At 43.7% G+C, this 23,301-nt stretch overlaps 1 protein-coding gene across 1 annotated transcript in view; it reads left to right on the top strand.

Moving 5' to 3' along the window:
* The first annotated feature begins 2,697 nt into the window (after positions 1 to 2,697).
* Positions 2,698 to 23,301, top strand: part of STARD13 (StAR related lipid transfer domain containing 13) — a 229,968-nt gene continuing 209,364 nt past the window's right edge. The window contains exon 1 of the mRNA XM_082221544.1: positions 2,698 to 2,814. The gene's annotated coding sequence lies outside the window, so the exon portion shown is untranslated. The remainder of the gene's footprint in view (positions 2,815 to 23,301) is intronic.

Genomic DNA, 23,301 nt, shown 5'->3' with positions numbered 1-23,301 from the left:
GCGTCCAATGTTTTATTGATCTATATTTAGAAAGCAGATATAAGGCTGTTTCCTGTGTACAGAAAGCCAGCTGCCTTTGCATTTTCCCTCTATTGCCAATGGTTAATTTCTCCCACTTGGCTGTTGCAAAGCCAGCTGAGTATGGCTGTATTTGATATTGTTCCTTTCTTCCTTTTATCATCTCTTATAGGCCTTGTGGGATGCTGACTTACAGATCTGATTACAAATCTGTTCTAAATGAGGAAGTTTTTTTATATAGCTGTGAGTCCTTTATTTTGTGCTAAGTATACAGGTTTATATAAGAAAATGAAGCAAGGAAGTAGTTCACAGAGATTAAATGATGTGGAATAAAGCCTCCAAAAGCTGTAATTGAAAGTGACAGAAACATTAGTTTTGAAACAAGTAACATTTAATCACTCGGATTATACAGAAGCATTTTATTTTTGGTATGTTGTTTTCTTTGATAGAATTTACATTTTAATCTGTTGAGACAGCTAATCACTTTTGTCTGACTGGTGCCAGGAGCCTGTCAGAATATGTAAAAGCTAGAGCAGTGTGAAGAGGCAGGCTATTTTTCTGAAACATGAACAACAAAATCCTAGACATGTCTGCTCAGAAGGAAGCCCCATATACAAGGGGCGTTCATTAAAGATTTACCCTGACGTACTTCCCGTGGACTGAGACAAATGAAACTGGGCACAGTTATTAGTCCTTCTCTACATAGCTACCAGCAAGAGCCAAACACTTCTCCCATCGCTTTATGCAGCTGTGGAGACCTCGTCTGTAGAAGTTGGCAGGTTGTTTTCAGAAGCCACGACTTGACCTCAGAAATCAGCGTTTTATCATCTGGAAAAAGCTTGCCCTTCAAAAATAACTTCATGGTTGGAAAGAGGTAGAAGTCCGATGGTGTGAGGTTGGAAGAATAAGGGGGGGAGGGTCAGGAAGAATTTCATAGCCACAGGACCGTGAACTGGGGTGTTATCCTGCAGGAGGCAGAAACCTTTGGTCAGCATACCACTCCTCTCAATTTTGATGGTCTTCCACAATTTCTGCAGCAGTGAAGCATAGTATGTCCCAGTACTTGTGGTACCCTTTGCCAGGAAATCCATCATCACTACTCCACGCTGGTCCCAAAAGACCATGAGCATGACCTTGCCCACTGACAGTTGGATACGTGCCTACTTTGGAGGTGGTGAGGGAGAGTTCTTCCATTGTTTGGACTGGGATTTAGTCTCTGAGTCATAATGATGGACCAATGTTTTGTCCTGAATAATTAGTCTGGCGAAGAAGTCATCATGGTTTTCGTGACACCTCGCCAAAAGAGCCCATGAGCACGTGACTCATTCCTGCTTCTGGAAAGATGTCAGCAGCCGGGGAAACCACAGAGTGGACACCTTTCCTGTGTGCAAATGGTCATGGATGATTTTTTTCTACAGATCTTGACATCTACAGCTAGTTGGCGAACGGTTATGTGGCGATTCTCCAGAATGGCTGCCTGCACTTGCCGGATGGTGTCTTCATCAATGGCGGACTGTGGTCGCCCAGGAATAGGAGCTATTCGACTGAAGTCCAACCACACTTGAAGAAATGATGCCAATGTTTAACTATGTCATATTATGGGGCTTCCTCCCCATAAGTCCCTTTCATCTCATCGAACGTCTCCCATGATGTGCGCCCTTTCAGGTACAGGAACCTGCTAACCGCTCTGCATTCTACTGGTTCCATTATCAGAGGTTACTCCACATTAGCACCCATAACAGAGAAACTGCTAGGAGTTCATAGCTACAAATTACGACGTTACCTTTGGAGAGATGTATCATTATACTTGTGCAATTTTATCCTCCTACAATAACCGTAAGTGGGTCAGGGGAAATCTTTAATGAACGACCCTCGTAGTTCAATGACGCTTACTGCTAAGTAAGCATGGGCATGATTGCTGCTTAAAGGGTAAACTTCAATTAGCTTCTGCATTAATAACATTACATGTACAGCTGCTGGGGCACCATCTCCTAGGGGCTGAGCCCTTTTGCGCCCCCCCCCCCATTTTGGTGAGGGAGCTAGGACCCCCAATATTCAAAGGGGGGCATGGAGGAAGACAAGCACAGAACAGAGTGAGACATAGCTTCAGTGGTTGGCTCTTCCTCTTCCTGCTACGAAGGGGAAGGAGCCCCCGGGCTGCAGAAAGAGGAGGAGCCACAGCCATTGAAGCAGCGCTGCCACGGTGGCTCTGCCCCCATGAAATCTGTTAAAAGAACGGAATGAAGAAAAAAAGAAGAAAAATGGCACAGTAGGGGATTTTCTGCAGTATAGGAAAATCCAGGTTAAATGTAACAAAAGTACAGAATGGGATTTTGATGGCAATGATATCATGTGGACAGTATAAAAATACTTCCATGAAATATTTCCATGCTTGAGTTGCACCAATTCCACGATAAACTCTAGTCTGGAAACATACTAGGTTGTTTGAAAGGATATCTTTTTTGAAAGTCCTATATTGTTATCTCTTGACTTTTTTTTGTTACCCATTGCCTGACTGGGCAATATAGTGCGTAGGGCTTCCCACATTGCATGTTTTTCAGAAGACAAATGTCAAGGTTAATTGAGTCACAAAGGGCATGTGCTGATAGTGACATGTGCCTCCCTGGTTTTCTCTTCGTTGGTGCAATCTGCAGGAAGGGGCTGGCTCCTTGTCTCTGCCAAACCAGTATGCAGAATAGGAGTGTCTGTGGCAGGGGCTATCTGGCTGCAAAGAAACAAAACTTCTGACAAGATTGTTGTGTTTTAAAGAAGGATCCTGAAGGTGTCACTTCTCAGGTATGAAGTTTTCCTGTTTTCTCACAGAGCTTAATAGGAAAGCTTAGCAGCTGATAACTTTTTGCTGTTTGAAAGATGTGTGCCTACCAAATGGATGGAAACTAAACTGCCTGTGAAAATCATCTTTGTTAGCTCTGTCATCTCATCTGTGGTAAATAATCGTTTCACTCTCCGCCCTCCATTCTTGCCCCTTGAACAAATGCAGTTGGTCTACCCTGAAATGGTCTCAGTTTCTCTGTGTCACTTTAAAATAGGTTTCTGTAAAAAGGTAGCCAGGCTGAAGTAGAATCAACTTCTTGTGTTTGTCATGAGGACAATTTGGGGTGGGTAGGTGTGTGTGTGTGTGTGTGTGTGTGTGTGTGTATCAATATATGAATTTAGAGCAAACTCTGTTTTAATATGACCTTGAGAATGGTGAAGGTGTGTGTGTGTGTGTGTGTGTGTGTGTGTGTGTGGTGTGTAGATAGGTAGGTAGGTTTGCTCTCTGGTATTGGGAAGCAAGCTAAAAGTAATGCTGTAAATCAGCTTGAAAAATTATGGCTCATCACATTTCATAATGGATCCTGTATTAATAATGATACAAAAATGGAACCAATACCTTGTTGCATTGCAGGAAGAATTGTCCATGTTGTGGAAAACACTGAAAAATGACTCATCATCTTTCCTCTCCAACCCCCCCCCCCAACTCCTATCTTTTGGTTCATGAAAAGTCTGAAGTAGTTCCTGTTTTTGTATAAGCAAATCCACAGGATTAGCCTTCACAGATAGTAGTTTGGACCTTCATTGCCCACTTGCACAAGAAATGCTAATGTGCGCACGTGTGCACGCACGCACACACACGGCCTACTCTACTCTTGTAATTTTAAGGTGTTCTAAATTATTTTTAATGTTGTATTTTAAAGTGCTGTAACCCTCCCTGAGATCTCAGGGTAAAGATTCAGCAATTTAACAATGATGATGATGATATAGGATGCATGTTTGGCAGTTTTCACTTTGAGAAACATCCCTTCATCATCATCACAATTGTTACTATTGTTAGTAAGAGTTATGGGGTGTTAGAGGAGGGGTAGTACCTCTGGTAGATGACATGTTGTGCTCCTTCTGGGGTAGTTTGCCCACCTTTGCTTCACACCCTGCACTCAGCTCTCACCTGTGGCTCCTAGAAGCTGTCAGCATGTGACAGTGGCAACACGCAGGGAATGGCTTTGACTGGCTGGCTGAACCAGGTGAGAGTAGCCGTAGAGTCCAAACCCTCAGTGAATTAGAGACTTCCCCTGAATGCAAAAATTGACTCCAGCTGATTCAATGGATAAGACTAGTAGCGAACCCAACCATCATGAAGGCGGCTACTGCACAAGCTGTAAAGGGGCAGATGGGACTCATCAACCTGGGAAGGTAGCCCATCTAGAGAAGGATAACTCTGGTCCTAAACCTCTGCTGCCTTGTGGCTATACTCATTCATGAGAAAGACCTCAGGAGTAAACCCTGAGGAAAATTCTGTACCCGATGCCTTGCAGGACATCTCCGGGAAAAGAAAACGCTAAGGAGTAAACCCTACACAAATCCAGAGTAGAGTCCCTAAGACGGTTGGATGGTGCCTTGTACGCCTCCTTCCAGCAACTTCCAAAAGGTGGATCTTGTTGTCTTGGCAGCCCAATAACTTCATACCCACTTCCCAGGCTTGCTTCTTGGAGAGGTCAGTTCAGTGCTGCTATCACAGCAAAACAACAACAGGGAGGCAGCAGGCACTGTGATTCTCCAGCTGTTTGACTTCACTCCTGAGCCTCACTCCATCAGCTCTCAAGACAGATGGATACCAACAGGATTGTTAGCGGAGACATGCGAATAAAACACACGTAGTCCAGAGAGAAAATCCAGGAGAAAGTTTACTGAACAAGCTGAACAAAACAGTATACAACCAGAGCAGAAATCAACAAGAGAGGCTTCTGCCTTTTTGACATGCCTTGTTGAGAGCAGGGTTAGATTCAACTTCCACAAGAAAACTCCCTCAGCAGTTAGAGAGAGTATCAGAGTACATGTCACCTCAGTAAAGATCACAGGCTCTCCAAGTGTCCCTATTTTCCAGGGATGTCCCTGATTTAGAGAAGCCGTCTCTGTTTCTGATTTGATCCCAGAATGTCCCACTGTTCCTTAGGATGCCCCTATGTTCATTGGAGGGTATGGAGTTATCCTACCCCTGAGCAGTCTGAAGGCAATCCTGTATAGGGAAGGTTTTTTCCCCAATGTTTAAAGTTTTATTATCTGGGAAGCTGCCCAGAGTGGCTGGGGCAAGCCAGTAAGATGTGTGGGGTATAAATAGTAAAATTATCATTATGGAATGAGACGTCCCTATTTTCATCGGAGAAATGTTGGAGGGTATGAGATCATGCCACCTTCCACAGTTGCTATTCAACACCTCCTCCTCTATCACCACCCCTTGATTGTTGACTTAGGACGTGTACACATTTCTGGCTTAAAATGCAACCAGGTCATTCTTTTTCTCAATTTGGATTGAAACTGGTTTTGGGCAAGGCACATCAAAACACCGTCATTTCATAAGAAATGGCAAGATAGGGTATGTATGGATGGTGGCCAGGGTTTACATGGAGCTGTTCATTGAGCATGCATTCCTATTTGTTATACAAAGGTTATACAATGTTGCATCAAATGATTCTTAGCTCACACTCTCCAGTGAATTTCCTGTCGCTTTCCTTATGGCAAAAAGCTGCTTGGGGTGGGTTTTTACAAATTATGAGGGCACAGATCTCTGCCCTGAGGGGCTTAAATCTAGAAACTGACACAAGAAATACTACAGAGGAAAGAAATTGGGGGGGGGTGATAAATAGGGGAAGAATGTGTGATTAGTTAAGTGACACAAAAGCCCTGTTCAGGCATTCAAAGGTGGGGGGGGATTAGGTGTGGTGGAAACACAGGGATGCAAGATGGCCACCGTTGCTTGCTCACTCCTGACCTTCATGCTTTAAAACAGTTAAGGTAAAGTGCATTAACTATAAACCCAGATTTTTAATATTCATAGAATCATAGAATCATAGAATCATAGAATCATAGAATCATAGAGTTGGAAGAGACCACAAGGGCCATCGAGTCCAACCCCCTGCCAAGCAGGAAACACCATCAGAGCACTCCTGACATATGGTTGTCAAGACTCTGCTTAAAGACCTCCAAAGTAGGAGACTCCACCACACTCCTCGGCAGCAAATTCCACTGTCGAATAGCTCTTACTGTCAGGAAGTTCTTCCTAATGTTTAGGTGGAATCTTCTTTCTTGTAGTTTGGATCCATTGCTCCGTGTCCGCTTCTCTGGAGCAGCAGAAAACAACCTTTCTCCCTCCTCTATGTGACATCCTTTTATATATTTGAACATGGCTATCATATCACCCCTTAACCTCCTCTTCTCCAGGCTAAACATGCCCAGCTCCCTTAGCCTTTCCTCATAAGGCATCGTTTCCAGGCCTTTGACCATTTTGGTTGCCCTCCTCTGGACACGTTCCAGTTTGTCAGTGTCCTTCTTGAACTGTGGTGCCCAGAACTGGACACAGTACTCCAGGTGAGGTCTGACCAGAGCAGAATACAGTGGCACTATTACTTCCCTTGATCTAGATGCTATACTCCTATTGATGCAGCCCAGGATTGCATTGGCTTTTTTAGCTGCCGCGTCACACTGTTGGCTCATGTCAAGTTTGTGGTCAACCAAGACTCCTAGATCCTTTTCACATGTACTGCTCTCAAGCCAGGTGTCACCCATCTTGTATTTGTGCCTCTCATTTTTTTTGCCCAAGTGCAATACTTTACATTTCTCCCTGTTAAAATTCATCTTGTTTGTTTTGGCCCAGTTCTCTAATCTGTCAAGGTCTTTTTGAAGTGTTCCAGTTACAGATAGGTAGCCGTGTTGGTCTGCCATAGTCAAAATAAAAAAATTCCTTCCAGTAGCACCTTAAAGACCAACTAAGTTAGTTCTTGGTATGAGCTTTCGTGTGCATGCAGAAGTGTGCATGCACACGAAAGCTCATACCAAGAACTAACTTAGTTGGTCTTTAAGGTGCTACTGGAAGGATTTTTTTTTATTTTTGAAGTGTGATCCTGTCCTCTGGGGTGTTAGCCACCCCTCCTAGTTTGGTGTCATCTGCAAATTTGATCAGGATGCCCTTGAGTCCATCATCCAAGTCGTTGATAAAGATGTTGAATAAGACCGGGCCCAAGACAGAACCCTGTGGCACCCCACTAGTCACTCTTTCATAAGATAAAATGAAAATTATAAATGAGCATACATATACGGAATGCACTTATTTATTTCACTTAGAGGCCTAACGGCAGCTGCATTTTGACATTTAGTCTTCTTCAGAGGCCCACTAATTATTATCTGAAACAAAAAAAAAAAATTAAATACAGATCACGTGGGTTAGAATCTCAGATGGGCAAAGCATTCTCTTAATAGAATATAATGCAATCTTAAGTTCTATATTTTGGGCCTGTCTGAGGTTCTAACCATCATGATGTATATTGGTTTTTCTTTTAGATAATAATTACTGGGCTGCTGGCCTGTAAGTGAGATAAATGAGTGCTTTCCTTATATTCATTTCCTTATATTCATTTATACTGTTCATTTTCTCATATCCAGTATTAAAAACCTATGTTTATGCTGCCACCCAGAGCCTTAAGTGTTACGATATGGATGCAATGCTGCTGCAAAGTGCTAGCTTGAAAACAAAACATGATGGGAATGTTGGGACTGTCCGTGGGAAACAGAGGGACAGTCAATCCACAGTGCGAAGCACCGAAATTAGCTCAGAGTGTAATATGAGCTCTTCCTTTTGTTCCTGTACAGGAAGTGCAGGAAGTGTTTCTTTCTCGACTGCTGGAGTTTGAAGAGAGCAGTCATGTTTTTTGTAACGCTGCAAAGACAGAAATAAAAGCATGTAAATACGTTTCTGTCTCTCTCTTTCCCCTGCCAGGGGGGGCAGGAAAGAGGGGGGGGTGTTCTTCTCACGCTGAGAAGGATCGCCTATCGCGACCTCTGCCTGGATCTTGCCGGGAATGCAGACAGGGAGGTCAACAGGAGATCAAGCCAGGTGCCTGGAGAGTTGCCAGTTTCTCCTGATAAAGGCTTGATTTCCGACATTAAGATCTTCTGGAGAGTTGTTGCTCATGGCTTCACTGGTTAGTGTGATGGGCAAAGACAGAGCATTCTTAGTGGTAGTGCCCTGTTTATGGAACTCGCAGCGAAATGAAATGGAAATCTTCCACATTAGCTATTCATGGATGATAGGTGAACACATATTTATTTGCCATGATGATGATGCTAGTTACAGCAGAGGCTCTAGGGCTGCAATTTTTACAATGAATGCACAATTTTGTTTTGTATTGCACATTGCTGTTGCAAGATGTCTTGTGGAGGAAGGGTGGGATATAAAAGCAATTTCCATTAAATAAGTAAAAATTCCTTTCTCTTTGCGCCAGCCTGGATTGCAGGACGGCCAGAGCGAACTAAAGCAATTGAATACCCTGTGCAATGCCAAGCATACCTGCTGCCACTAAACACATGTAAAAGAGAACAATATCAAATCCTCTTGCATATCTGTAGGATTTAAGATGCCATTTAAATTAACCAATCATGGAGAACACTTGGCAGAATACTATTTCCTTCTGTCATGACAAATCAAACAGCAGCCTAAGAATAATGGCCTCTATTTTGCAGCCCACAAATTGTGCATTAGGGACCTCTGGGTCTGCATATAGCTCACACTGGAATTCAAATGGCACTTCTCTGCCTTTAACTGTTTATAAATAACATTGCAGCCATTAGCACAGCATTCACACTGCTCGCCAGTTGTTCTAATTGATAATTGGATTGAAAGAGCAAGTTGAAACATGCTGATGCAGACTGCAGCAAAGAAAGATCAGAGCAATCTTTGTCTTCCAATCTGATCAAGGAGATGGTCTTCCTGAATACAAAAGCAGTGCACAAGTTGATTAATATGATGGTTACATTTGGAATTTTAATCCAGTCATAATTACCTGCAATCGTTTGCTGTAACCACTTAAATTAGCAGCTGTGTTGTTGTTTTTCTCAATTTGGAGTGAAGCCGGTTTGGGGAGAAGCCCATCAAAATGTATTATTTCCTAAGAAACAATAGGATAGATGTGGATTGTGGCTAACATTGTGTGTATACCACCTTCCAAACCAGCAGTGGAAGTCCACTGGGTGGAGAGTCAGTGGAAGAGTGCAAACAGCTAAAGTCTATGGACATAGTGAACTGATGTCAACCATTGAATGGGAAAGATTAAAAGGTAAAGGGTAAAGGGACCCCTGACCATTAGGTCCAGTTGTGACCGACTCTGGGGTTGCAGCGCTCATCTTGCTTTATTGGCCGAGGGAGCCGGCGTACAGCTTCCGGGTCATGGCGAACCAGAGCAGCGCACGGAAACGCCGTTTACCTTCCTGCCAGAGCGGTACCTATTTATCTACTTGCACTTTGACGTGCTTTCGAACTGCTAGGTTGCAGGGATTCGAACCGTCAACCTTCTGATTGGCAAGTCCTAGGCATTTATTTGCCTGTCCTTTCCTGTAACATAGCGGCTACTTTCACTCACCCATTTCTGAGTAATATTCAATCATATACTTGCAAATTTAGGGTGTGCAATTAAGTGAATTTAGTTGTCTTGCAGTCCTGCACAAAAAATCTGCACATACACACACCCCACCCCAAGCAGCTTTTTGCCCTAAGGAAAGTGTCAGGAAATTCACTGTAGAGTGTGAGCTAAAAATCATTTGATGCAACATTGTATAACCTTTGTATAACAAATAGGAATGCATGCTCAATGAACAGTGGACGTCATATAACCTCCAGGAAAACTTTGTGAAAATAAATCAATAAACAGGTCCTCCAGAACGGTCCAGCATCTGCTGGTAATCTGAGAGAATCTAGTGTGAAAGTTCTCTCCTATCTACAGGAAGAAAAGTGACCCCCACTTATAGGAACATAGGGAGTCGAATCACAGGCCCATCTAGTTCTATATTGTCCACACTGATTGGCAGCCGTTCTTCTTACACCTACCTGAAGCTGGCAGAGAACCTGGGACTTTCTGCATAGAAAGTAGTTGCTCTGCCACTGCCCTTCCCACTCTAATGTGTTCCACTCCTAGCTTTCCCCCACTTCTTCTCAAGTCCATGCTTTGCAGCCCAATGGGCTATGTCCCCAGCCCTTCCTTGACTTGTAGCCAGAAAGTAGGACACACCAGCTTGATCTACTTCCAGGCTGCTGCTTGTCCTCACAGCTTATTTGTCCATCCTCCCCTTCCATCCCCAAGTGCCATTCTATTAGCATATGCACTTGTGTAAAGTGCAGCTCTAAGCATGAAAATCTTGGAGGCCCCTCACAAATTTTCTCCTAATACGTTTTTGATCTTACCAACCAACCATTTTAATAAACCAATTTTATTACACAATCCATTGTTGCGGGGTCCCTAACAGGCATGGAGACCTTAGTCCAGTGCCTACTCTACCTATTTGGTAACCTGGCACTGGTGCACACCACCTCAAGATTCTTGAAAGATTAAGGTGGTCTTTAAATGTGAGAAATAAATAAATAAAACCCACATTTGCATTTCTGTTTGCTTTTGCCTCTGGCATCTTCCCCTCAGAAGGCTGCTCAGCCTTCAGCCTTGGGCTGGTGAAGCTTCCCTGCCCCTGGGAAGATATAGCATCTCATGTTCATCTGAAAGCCAACAATGGCAGCAGCAAACTGAGATGTCAAAGCTAAAGGGCTTTAGAACATCCCACGCTACAGCCGAAATACTGTGGCTTTCTGCCAGATGGAGTGATTTTTAAAATATTTGGCAGCTTACCCAATGTGTTTGGAGTGGACATAGCTGCTCCTTTTTCGTCCCAGCAGCTCCTGACACCCCTGCGGCAATCCGTCTCCTGGGTTGCTCTCGGTCTTCCTTGCCTCTACAGGTTAGGACATTGAAAAATGCATCATGCTATCGCCATGCTGACAGGTGTTGTAACCAAGGCTATGCCTCCCCCACCTCAGTACACACACACACACTTGACTTTTCATCCTGGACGATACCAGGAAGGAATGCGCTGGCTGCCTAGACAGCTGAACTAGCAGTGATATCATCCTTCAGTACTGCAGAGATAAGCGCTTTGCTTGGGGAGGATTATTACATGATGGAATATTAGGGATGAGCCCCTTTGGGAGAGAGGCAGAAAGGAGGAAACGCCCCAGAATTCTTAGGGGAGTTCATTTGCACAGCTATGGACCTGAGGGGAAAAAGCTGCCCCTAAACTTTCAGGTCATGAAATAAAATTAAAAATGTCATCAGTGGCCCAATTCAACTTAAGAACTAGGGACACTGACTAGATTTTACCTGCCCTATCTAAAGATAATAATGCCTGGAGTGAAATACAGAGGTGGAACATCACTAATGACTTATATCATGTCTAGATTTCTGGAATGTGTTGTATGTATGGGTGCCTTTGAAAAATGTCTGGGAACTTGGGAATTGGCCCAGAATGCTGCAGCCAAGTTGTTAACTGGCACTGCTTATCTGAAGCATGCAACTCCCTTGCTGAAAACAGCTGATTCGTTTCCGAGCCCAGTTCAAAGTACTGCTGCTGACCTTTAAATCCATTTATGTTTTGGGACCTGGATAGCCTGGAATACATCCTCCCATTTGAGTCTGTCTGCTCATTAAGGTCATCAAAGAATGCCGCTGTTGTGTGTCCCATTGACCCAGTCCATTTGGTTGGAGTCGAGAGAGCCTTTGGAAGTCCCTGCAAAGGGAAACTCCCCTTGGCCCTTGCTTCCCCCTTGTAGCTTTCCACTGTGTGGAGAAACCCTTTTTATAAAGAGTTAGTCTTATGCGCAGTTTTTACTTTGCTTTGAGGTTTTGAGATTTGCTTTGAGGTTTTTTAAAGGTGGCATGGCTGTTGTATTAGTTTGTGTTGTTGTTGTTGTTGTTGTTGTTGTTGAATCAATGTGCACGGCACTTTACATAGTAAAGCCCTGAGGGGCTTACAAACTAAAACAGAAGAAGGGGAGTGAAGGACAGGCAGGAATAAACACAGAAGCAATTCTGCGGTTGTTTCAGTTATAACAGGAACACAAGAAGCTGCTAGATTGTGGCTCCAACCACACCAGCCATGAAAGCATTTGTCTTATCCCAAAGTATCCTGGAAACTGTGGTTTACCCCTCACAGAACTACAATTCACAGCACCCTTAGCAAACTACAGTTCCTGGGATTTTTTGGGGGGGACATCATGTCCTTGAAATTTATAATGTGTAGCAGTGCTATTTTTTCTGGGGGGAAAGGTGCCAGAACCCAGTGGCGTAGCGTGGGTTGTCAGCACCCGGGGCAAGGCAAGTAATTTGCGCCCCCTAACCCGTGGATTTGCGCCCCCTAACCCGTGGATTTGCGCACCCTAACCCTAACCCCCAGATGTTACGCCCGGTGCGGCCGGCCCCCCCTGCACCCCCCACGCTACGCCACTGCCAGAACCTACAATGAACACCTCCCTCATTCTCTTAGAATGGCAATGGCGCCTTACCTGAAAGGTGCCGGAACTGAGTTCCAGTGAGTTCTGGCTGAGTCAGACACTTGGCTATTTGTCAGGGGAATTGGAACACAATCCAAAAATTCCAAAAGGTCCTCCAGATTTAGAGGGATGTTGGATGGCAGGAGTGGGGCGCAGGAATCACTGAAGATTGGCCTGGGCTGGATCTAGACACATCAAAAAAAGTTGAAACACGTTGTAAAGGAAAACACACTGGAAAACATGTTGTAAAGCTCATACAGTGGTACCTCGGGTTAAGTGCTTAATTCGTTCCGGAGGCCCGTTCTTAACCTGAAATTGTTCTTAACCTGAAGCACCACTTTAGCTAATGGGGCCTCCTGCTGCCGCCGCGCCGCCAGAGCACAATTTCTGTTCTCATCCTGAAGCAAAGTTCTTAACCTGAAGCACTATTTTTGGGTTAGCGGAGTGTGTAACCTGAAGCGTATGTAACCTGAAGCGTATGTAACCCGAGGTACCACTGTAATGGGAAATCACGTTGCTGAAGGATCGAACTCTACAGCACCATCTTGGTGTCACAGTGTTATAACACATTTAAAACGCTTTAAATAAAAAACTAATATAGCTGAGTCCTTAATCCCTGTTCTGCTGGATCAAATAAGCAGACACCACATGGATTCAACCTGTAATTGACACAAAGAGCCAAGTTGCTATGGTTCTGTGTTTAGCTATATTAGCAAATCCATTGTATAATCTTCCTTCAAAGAGAGAACCTAGCATCTGTGAAAGAGTTCTTTTTGAGCTTCAGCAGTGTAAAAACATAGCCCACACAGTAAAATTTGCAAATAAAGCATGCAGAATAGTGTACCAATACAAATGACAGGCCGCAAGCCTACACTCATTGCTCACCCAGCTTTGTTCAGATATCCATTCCTGCTGAATGGAAAGCCTACAGTTAGTACAATATGGAAGATCAAAACTTAATTGGGTATAAAATTACACAATAATTAAATTGTCTGTAAATGTGGAGCATTCAAATTAAGCCTAACCAAATAATGCCTCAGATCTAAAGTATTAGCATAATACTGGTGCCATATGGTTATCATTCTCTTTTTCACATAACTGTCATTTTTCATCCTCGTCAGCTGCCCATGTTGACTTGCCAGATCAGACTTGCACCATCGCCAAACATTTCTAACAGCTGGCAGAGTGTGCTGTTACACTGACGTAGGCCTGGTTAAACACCCAATAACACTCAAAATTAAGTGCGCCCCTGAACAGGGCAGAAAACGAGTTATCAGAGCAGCTGTTTGGCTTTGTGTTTTTGTAAATTAACTTTTGCACTGGCTTCTCGTCAGTTTTTTTGGGTTTTTTTTAATGACCCATTATATTGCATCCTAAGTAAACAAAATCAGTTTTTCTCAGAATCCTGTTTTTAACAAGTAACAGAAGTCTGGAGAAACCGGTGTAACTTTTTGCAAACATGGAAGCAGTAACGGGGATCGCCCTTGCATAATAGTAGAATCCCAGAGCCATGCAATGAAGCTGAATGCTGGAAGGTCAGGACAGACAAAGGAAAGCACTTCTTCAGACGGAGCATATGGAACTCGCTGCCACAAGACGCAGTGACGGCCACCAGCCTGGAGACTTTAAAAGAGGATTAGGCATCTCCATGGAGAATAAGCTTATAAATGGCACTAGCCAATTTGGCTATGTTCTGTCTCCAGTGTCAGAGGCAGTATGCTTCTGAATACCACTTGTTAGGAATCTTGATGCTGGACTATATGGGTCTTTGATCTGATCCAACAGGGCTCTGCTTGTGTTGTTATACTCTGTGCACACAAAGAACCATCTAAAATTGGCTTAGACTTAGGAGTTCCAGCGCAATCATTCCTAACAGCATCCATTCTCAAACCCAGCTCCCAAGTTTCTTCGGCAGAAACCTGTCCCCACCTAGATGAAACAAGAAATGAAGAGGCTATATTCCAGATGGTGCAGATGGATCTAAACTTAAAAGCCTGAGGATGTACACTAATGATGTAATCACGTTTAAATTGACAAAGAATTGGCAAAGATTTTTTTTTTTTAAAAAATGAGAATTTCCAGAGGGTGCTAGTTTTTTGCAACAAAAAGGTCAAAAGTGTGTTGTGGGCAGCTGGCCAGAGTGATCTAGACCCTGGCCAGACAACAGCAAGGTTGGGCAGAGCACCATAGCCATAATTCATCCTGTTCAGGGTGGAAACTGAGAAGGAAAGCCTGATGTCGGCTATGTCAGCTGGCATAGAAATCAGCCTGGATAGGGCCTGATGCCATCAAGTGAAGGCTGCAGGGCTGACTTGGAATCTAGTGGATCCAGGGGTGGCTCAGCCCCTGCCTGGAACATCCTGTTGGAGGGATTTCTGCAAGCTACCACTCCTGGAAAGCCTACCAGTAGTAGTACTTCCACCCACCTGCACCTTGGTGGAATGGAGGGCTCTGTGCCAGCCAAGGCTAAGGCTGGCAGAACTGCTATGGGATGGCCTCTACCATAACTCCACCCAGCAAGCAGATCATGGGGCTGGATTGCACCCTTAGTCTTTAAGGTCCGGCAGCTCTCTTCTGAGAATTTTTGGGAGGAAACCTATTTCAGCTTAGATGTAAACTGAACAGCTCATAATTAGTATCAGCCATTTGAAAATTCCGCAAAGGGCTATGCTGGGGGCTCAGATATGATTATTTTGCTTTGTACTGGAATAAAGAACATAAAAACATAGATAAAAGCATTGTACTGTATAACCCTACCCCTTTCGTCTCCCCATAATGCTTTTTATTACAGATGGCAGTGTACCGAGATGATAAAATCTAAAATACATCGGTAAAATTATTGGATATACACGATTGCATATTTATACATTTGTAGACTATTGTGTTTCATTAACATTCCTCTCTTTTGTTAGAGCTTTGGAAATGGCTCAGAGAGTAGATGAAATTAGATTTAAAAGTAGGGCAAGATGCAATTAGTCACAGACAGAGCATTAGTCAAAGTTGACAAAATGGAGTCAGCATTTGGGGTGAGCAAATCTAACTTGTGTATGTATGGAAGTTATGCAGGAATATTTTCCTTGCCTTTAGCCCCTAACAGGATTAGTAGATTTCTCATTTATTGTAATGCAGCATTTTACTTACTTTAAATACATTACCAAATTATTCAATTTATCATAAAGCACCTGTAGTTGACAGATATCAAAGGATATTTGATGATGAACCAGCTAGTTAAAAACCTGTGGGTCAGTCCATCAAGCTGTTTTGCCTGCACAGCCTCTATGGGGATTGTAGAAACATAATGCTCAAAAGACTGATGTCGTGAAGATGTGTAACAGTCTATCCCGATCCTATACATGCTCGCTTGGAATGAGTTCCCTTTTATTCCATTGACTGAAAGCCTTCCACTGAAATCAGTGGATGACATATTTCCGACTAAAATGGTCACGGACTGAGGTTAACAGTGCAGTCCACTGAAATCAATTCACTGGTCAACAACAAATTTGTTGTCTGCGTTTTTTCAGTTGATTTAGGACGAATCTGATGCGCTGAATCCAAAAATCACATTGGTTTTGCTCAATCAGGTCAAGTTTTTGAGCTATAGCCACATGTCTTTTTTTACGTTTTTGTTCACATGTATGCTTGTGTGGAGCATTTTAGAATAAGTTGGTGGGGGTAAAATGCCATGTCGAATAATTGTTTTGATTGTAAATGATTATTTTAATGACAAGAAGTATTCAGGTCCGATAGTTCTGGGTGATTATGTCAAAAAGGGATCAGTTTGAAGTCATAAAACCTCTGTTTTTTCTCGGAAGAGAAGGACTTGGTGTACTGTGCAGATATTGCACAGCTTCTGCTCAAGCTTGGAGTGCTACAGTACGCACCCAAAGATTGGAGACTGTTTATTGACAGCAGCAAGCGATCACTGAAATGTGTTCTGCTACACAATGGCAACCAGTTTGCCTCTATACCCCTGGCTCACTCGAGTACACTGAAGGAGAACTATGAAGCGGTGAAGTATGTGCTGGAGAAAATTGGTTATGATCAGCATAAGTGGTTTATTTATTGACCTGAAGATGGTGAACTTTTTGTTGGGACAACAGTCTGGCTTCACCAAGTACCCATGTTTTCTGTGCATGTGGGATAGTAGGGACCGTGCTCAGCATTACACGAAGAAGGACTGGCCTGTGCGGGAGGAATTGGTGCCTTGCAAAAAAAGGAACGTCATCAATGACCCTCTGGTGGACAGAGACAGAATACTCTTCCCACCGCTGCACATTAAGCTCGGCTTAATCAAACAGTTCACCAAGGCTCTGGACAAGGATGGTGACTGCTTCACTTACTTGTGCCAGGCTTTTCCAGGATTGACCATGGAGAAGTTGAAAGCCGGCATCTTTGACGGTCCTCAGATCCGTCAGCTCATCAGAGATCCAGAGTTCGGAAACTCAATGAACGAAGTGGAACTGGAACCGTGGAAGGCATTTTTTCTGGTAGTGAAGAACTTTCTTGGCAACAATAAGGCCAGAAACTACGCATAACTTGTCAACAACATGCTGGCTGCTTTCAGAAACCTGGGCTGCAACATGAGCGTCAAGATGCACTACCTATTTTCACATATGGACCAGTTTCCTGAGAACCTGGGTTCAAGGAGTGACGAGCAGGGGGAGAGATTCCATCAGGACATGAAAGAGATGGAGACCAGGTATCAGCATCGCTGGGACGCAGTCATGATGGCTGACTACTGTTGGACTCTGAAGAGAGACCTCCCTGCTGCTGAGCATTCCTGGAGTTCCAAGAAACAGAAGTTCAAGCCCTGAAGTTTGAAAAATGGTGAAGCAACAAGCAATTTACATGTACTTTCCAGTTTTTTAATGTATGATATTTTAGTGTTTTTGGTTTCTGTGGAAGCCGCCCAGAGTGGCTGGGGAAACCCAGCCAGATGGGCGGGGTACAAATAATAAATTATTATTATTATTATTACCTTTATCAATGCCCACCATTCAGTTTACAGTAAACCTGACCTGATGGAGAGAAACGGATGCCATTTCCTGATTCAGCAGTGCAAAAATACCCTAAATCAGTTGTAGAAATCTAGACAACATTCAAAAAGTAAAAAATTGTTGCCCATCATGCTTACTTGAAAGAAAATATATTTGGGAACATTTGTTTTCCCTAAAAATGTAAGATGAGCTCTGTTGGATCAGGCCACATTCCATTTCCCACTACAGCCACCCAGGTGTGCCTGAGAAACCTACAAGCAAAACAAAAATTTGCAGAGACAAATCTCTTTGACTTCTCTGGGTGTTCATGTGAAGCTAAGTGTACAAATGATGGCCAGAGAAAGAGCTTTGGAGCATGTGTAGACCTCAGAAACCCATCAGAAAGAAAACATCTATATAATTAGTACGGCACATTTTCCACTTTGTGCTACTTTATTGCTCACAGACAACAATTTGAATACACAAATGGAAAAGGATTTTCTCTCGTTTATATGGACCTTGTATATGCTTCGTCATGGAACAATAGGGAATTTGAAATAACGTCTGCAGTTCTGCTAGCTTGGTCTGATAGTTGTGTGGTATGGAATTACTTCATGAATGGAAATTGGAGAGTGGCGATTTCTGTTCCGTAAATAACTTGCAGAGTTATAATTTACCTGACACTTCTTGCCCTTGCATTAATCTTGGGACACTTGTTGAAGAGACAGAAGGAACACCCACCAGTAACAATGTAAAACATTCGGTGTATTTACTGAGCGTTTCCACTAGCTTGATCCTTAACACATGCTTTTACGATGAAGTCATTAATGTTGTGTAAGTGCAGAATTTATGGGGCGATTTGTACTGTGCGGGAGTCCTGACATGTTTTTGGCAAATACTTTCAGATACCATAGACTGATGCCACTTGGGATTTTAGCTCAGGGTTATAATCAGGTTCTAGCATGAATATTTTGCATTAGAATTCAGACCTGATTGTCTGAGAGATTGGGAAAATGTTAACTAAACAGGTAAACTAAACAGTGCAAACACAGAGTGTAGGGATCTGTTAATAGCAGAAAGCTCCCGGGCTGTTAAAGATTTCTAATAACATTTCCCCCCCAGCTTAGTAAAGAGACAAAGGGCAGGTGCACATAAACTCAAGACCCAATTAAATCACATGACTCCTCCCAAAGAATCCTGGGAACTGTAGTCTGTCAAGGGTGACTGGAATCGCAGCTCTGTGAGAGGCAAGTCGTATGTGTTGGATGTCCTTTAAATGTATGGAGTGCACACACACTTTCCCTTGGTCTTCCAGGCCTAGATGGGGAAGATGGAGTGCCTGGGACCATCAAAGATGTTGTCCTGATCCTGCATCTGAACATTACTGTATTGGAAGAAGCAGAGCTGGATCAATAAATTTTGCTGCCTGAGGTGAAGAACAATATGGCGTCCTCCCCCAAGGCACATACAGAAGCCAGCTGGACTGTTGAATCTTACTACAATAATGGTTAAATGCAGTGACTTTCACTGTAACTGAGGGCAGCAGGCTAGTGTAAGGGATGCTGGGAAGGCCACAGGGCACTCCTAGCTCTGTCCACTCCCTGCCTCTCTGCAGCTGCTGCCTGAGGCAGCTGCCTCTGCCTCATGGTAGGTCTGGTCCTGGGTAGAGGAATTCTCACATGACTTGACCCATGCCTGTCTATTGCTTAGATCAGTAGCTGGTAGGATGGGTTAAAAAGTAGAATTGGCCCTTGTTTTAGCATGCTTCACCATCTTTATGCTGTCTAACCACAGAGCAGGTTTTTGTTTATCACTACAGTAAGGCTGGATTACATGAGAGTTCATTTTAAAAAAAATTATTCTGGAATTGGAACTGCAACTTGAAGTACGGGAGAAAAATAATCATTCACTATCATGCTGAGATTATCACCAGCAGGCATGTTACAAGGTGTCGGAGGTTGCTTTGCAACCAGGGATGCTTGGTAGAAATAAAATGGGCTGGGGGAGGTGGGGGTCTGCCTGGTAAAGGTAAAGGGACCCCTGACCATTAGGTCCAGTCGTGACCGACTCTGGGGTTGCGGCGCTCATCTCGCTTTATTGGCCAAGGGAGCCGGCGTACAGCTTCCGGGTCATGTGGCAAGCATGACTAAGCCGCTTCTGGCGAGCTAGAGCAGCACACGGAAATGCTATTTACCTTCCCGCTGGAGCGGTTCCTATTTATCTACTTGCACTTTGACGTGCTTTCGAACTGCTAGGTTGGCAGGAGCAGGGACCGAGCAACGGAAGCTCACCACATCGTGGGGATTCAAATCGCCGACCTCCTTTGCTTCAAATTGCACCTTCCCAATACTGCTTTAAAAACAAAAGCAGAAGTATTTTTAATTCTGCCTCTCCTCAACTTCAATTTGGTCTCTGAGAAACGGACATTTAATCATCAAGTGACAGCATAAGCCACTTAGCCACTTCTTGATTTGGGTACTACACATACTCTATATTGATGAAATCTGAAATCATCTCCAAGGTTTACTGTTAATTAATATTCTTTTTCCATGATTAACCTTCACCTACTTATAGAGTAGAGATAAAAGAAATCATGAAGTAGGCTGGTGGAAACAAAATGGTCAAAATTAGAGATTATTCAGGTTATTAAATCAGACACATAAATGGCGTAAAAAGAGATTGAAATCTTGCCTAACAGTCATTTTGCCTGAGTGAAGATTTTAGAGTTTAGCTCACAATTATTATAACAAATGTGTTCATGCAAGGTACATCAAGTCGGCTCATTTAAATGGAAGGTTGTCTGCATATGAATATTTGGTTTATGAGATTATGGTCTTTACTGTAAACGTGAAAGGTCTAGCATATAATTGAAATTATGCAAAACATCATTTTAGACATTTTCTTTCATTAGGCCTTCCAAATTTCTCCTTTCGTGGGGTGAAAAGATCTTGTGCTGCTCTTCCATTAATTGATAGAAATTGTCTGCTATTCAGGAACATTATGGGCTGTATTCAGCATGGTTGCTTGCTGAAAGGAAGATCCCCTTCCCATGAATGCACCTCTGCTTTTGTGAAATGAAACTCCTTCCATTTGTGGGGCGAAGAAGCTAGATGCCCTACACACTGAAAATAACATGCCCCACCCTGGCTAGCATTTCATGAAGAATAGTCAACAAATCCTCTTGATACTGGATCAAGAATTTAAAAAAGAAATCCTAAAAATCCAGATATGACAAATCCACATCTGGATTTTTGGGATTCCTTTCTTTGTTTTCTGCCATTCCCCCAACAATGCAACTCCACCAAACGCTTCTCCCTAGGCCTAAATAGGTTCAAGGAGTTGAGTTTTCTAAATGTGGCCCCTATCCCTCCTTACATCAGAACAGCCAAGCACTCCTTCTCACAGGCCAGCACTTTCCCCAAGGAGTACTGAATCCAGGCATCCATCTTCCGTCCTCCCCGCCCCCAAACTGCCCATCAATAACATGTCCCGTTCTCAAACTCCTGCTGGATCAAGACTTTGACCCATCTAGGCTAGCATCCTGTTCCCCCGGTGGCCAACCAGATGCCCCTGGGAAGCCCGCAAGCAGGACCTGAGCACAACAGCACTCTCCTCTCCTGCAGTTTCCAGCAGCTGGGATTCAGAAGCATACTACCTCTTGGCTGTGGAAGAGTATAGCCATCGTGGAGAGGATCATCAGTGATTGCATGTGGAGGTCAGAACTACAGTTGCCTCCTGACAACATTCTGACTCAAATGAATAATAATAATAATAATAATAATAATAATAATAATAATAATAATATTTTATTTATATCCCGCCCTCCCCAGCCAAAGCCGGGCTCAGAGCGGCTAACAACATTAAAATGATACAACATTCTAAAATCATTTCATTATAAAATCAATTCAAATCAGATTAATGGCAACCATTGGGCTAGAGTCCTGTGAGGATTGCCAAAGGAGGGGGTCAGGCTGTGCCTTGGCCAAAGGCCTGGTGGAACAGCTCTGTCTTGCAGGCCCTGCGGAAAGATGTCAAGTCCCGCAGGGCCCTAGTCTCTTGTGACAGAGTGTTCCACCAGATTGGAGCCACAGCCGAAAAAGCCCTGGCTCTGGTTGAGGCCAGCCTAGCCCAGGACCTCCAAAGTGTTTTCGTTTGAAGACCGTAAGGTCCTCTGTGGGACATACCAGGAGAGGCGGTCCCATAGGTAAACAAAGAATTGCTTAGTTATCCTGCTTAGTGGCACTGCAGTCCAGAGATTGGTCAAAGCCTCTAGGCCAGGCTTCTTAACGTTGTTGCTGGAGACAGAAACACCAAACATCAGGATAAGTCTAAGTAGCAAAAGAAGCAAATAGGACAAACTAGGCCCTTGATAACCAATAGCCCTGCTCACACCTTCAGAATCTGCTCACTACATATGTGGATCATGGACAGAAAGAAGATGATGTTTCTACTGTTTCTGCTGCTCTTCCACCATTTGAATGGAAGATGGGAATGGTGCCTACATCCAAAGAATAGTCCACGTATATGGTCTGTGTGTACAATTGGGAACCCATATCATCTTCAGGTGCTTACAGTGTTTACAGTGTTATGCTCCTAGAACTTAGTACACATCTTCCATAGAATCTAGAGAGGTCTTAAAAAAGGTAAAAGGACCCCTGACCATTAGGTCCAGTGTGACCGACTCTGGGGTTGCGGCGCTCATCTCACTTTATTGGCCGAGGGAGCCGGCATACAGCTTCCAGGTCATGTGACCAGCATGACAAAGCCGCTTCTGGCGAACCAGAGCAGCGCACGAAAACGCTATTTACCTTCCCGCCGGAGCGGTATAAATATCTACTTGCACTTTGACGTGCTTTTGAACTGCTAGATTGGCAGGAGCAGGGATCTAGCAACGGGAGCTCACCCCATCGCGGGGATTCGAACCTCCAACCTTCTGATCGGCAAGTTCTAGGCTCTGTGGTTTAACCCACAGCGCCACCCGTGTCCCTAGAGAGGTCTTTAGGGGCCACCAAAAACCAAAACCTTTGAGGGACCAAAAATGGCTTGCGAGCCATGGGTCAGCTACCCCTGATATTATTGGCTGTGGTTATTTCCCTAATCCTTTTCATAATGATCCCTAACACAGAATTTGCCTTTTCACAGCTGCTTTACACCAACTCCATGTTTCTGCTTTTAGGTCACATGTGGGCCAAGCGATGGTGTGCAACTTTGTGTACATGCTCAGAGGTGCTGAGTGCTATACAGGCTATCAGAAGTGCTCAGAGCAGCCTGAATATACCCTAGCCAAATACAGAATATACACATCTGTCCCAGCCAAATTCAGAACCAAATACAGTTATTGATTTTTAAAGTGTGTGTGTGTGTGTGTGTGTGTATTTGCTAACAGATTGAAAACTGCCACTGGATTCTTGCCACTTGTCATTTGGGGTCAGCACCTGAGATTAGTCACTCTCAAATCTCCAAGGAATAAATTAAATTTGCCCTGCTTCGCTGTCAACACTGGATTAATGACTTGTCAGCTATATGGAATATCCCTTCTGTGAATGCAGCGCGCAGTGTAGCTTCATCAAAAAGGATGAGAAACATCATCTTTCTTAACAGTATGATAAGGCACACTTGGAAACTGTTACTAAAGGCGCTGTCAAGGGAGAGAAAAATACTGAAGACGTTAGGCTGATGGGCATTTCTCTTTCCTGTATTGCACTTCATTGACATTAATTATGAAATATGCCTCAAAGGCTGATAAATCTGTAATTGTCACATTCGGTCTAAGCCAGGTGTTGTTTGGTGCAGAGCAGGCTTTCACCTGTGAAAAGTTTGCTGATTAAAGACCTGAAGGTGGACATCACACAGCTTGTACCCAGCAACCCAGACCAACAAGGCGTTGGTTGTGAGCCTTGCCTAAAACTAACCAAAATATGGTGCAGAGAGGAAAGACAACAGCTTGGA

This window comes from Podarcis vaucheri (assembly GCF_965113315.1).
Source record: "Podarcis vaucheri genome assembly, chromosome: 4".
In the NCBI taxonomy this organism is placed as follows: Eukaryota; Metazoa; Chordata; class Lepidosauria; order Squamata; family Lacertidae; genus Podarcis; species Podarcis vaucheri.
The sequence above is the reverse complement of the archived record's forward strand: the minus strand, read 5'-3'. Positions and strand labels throughout refer to the sequence as shown.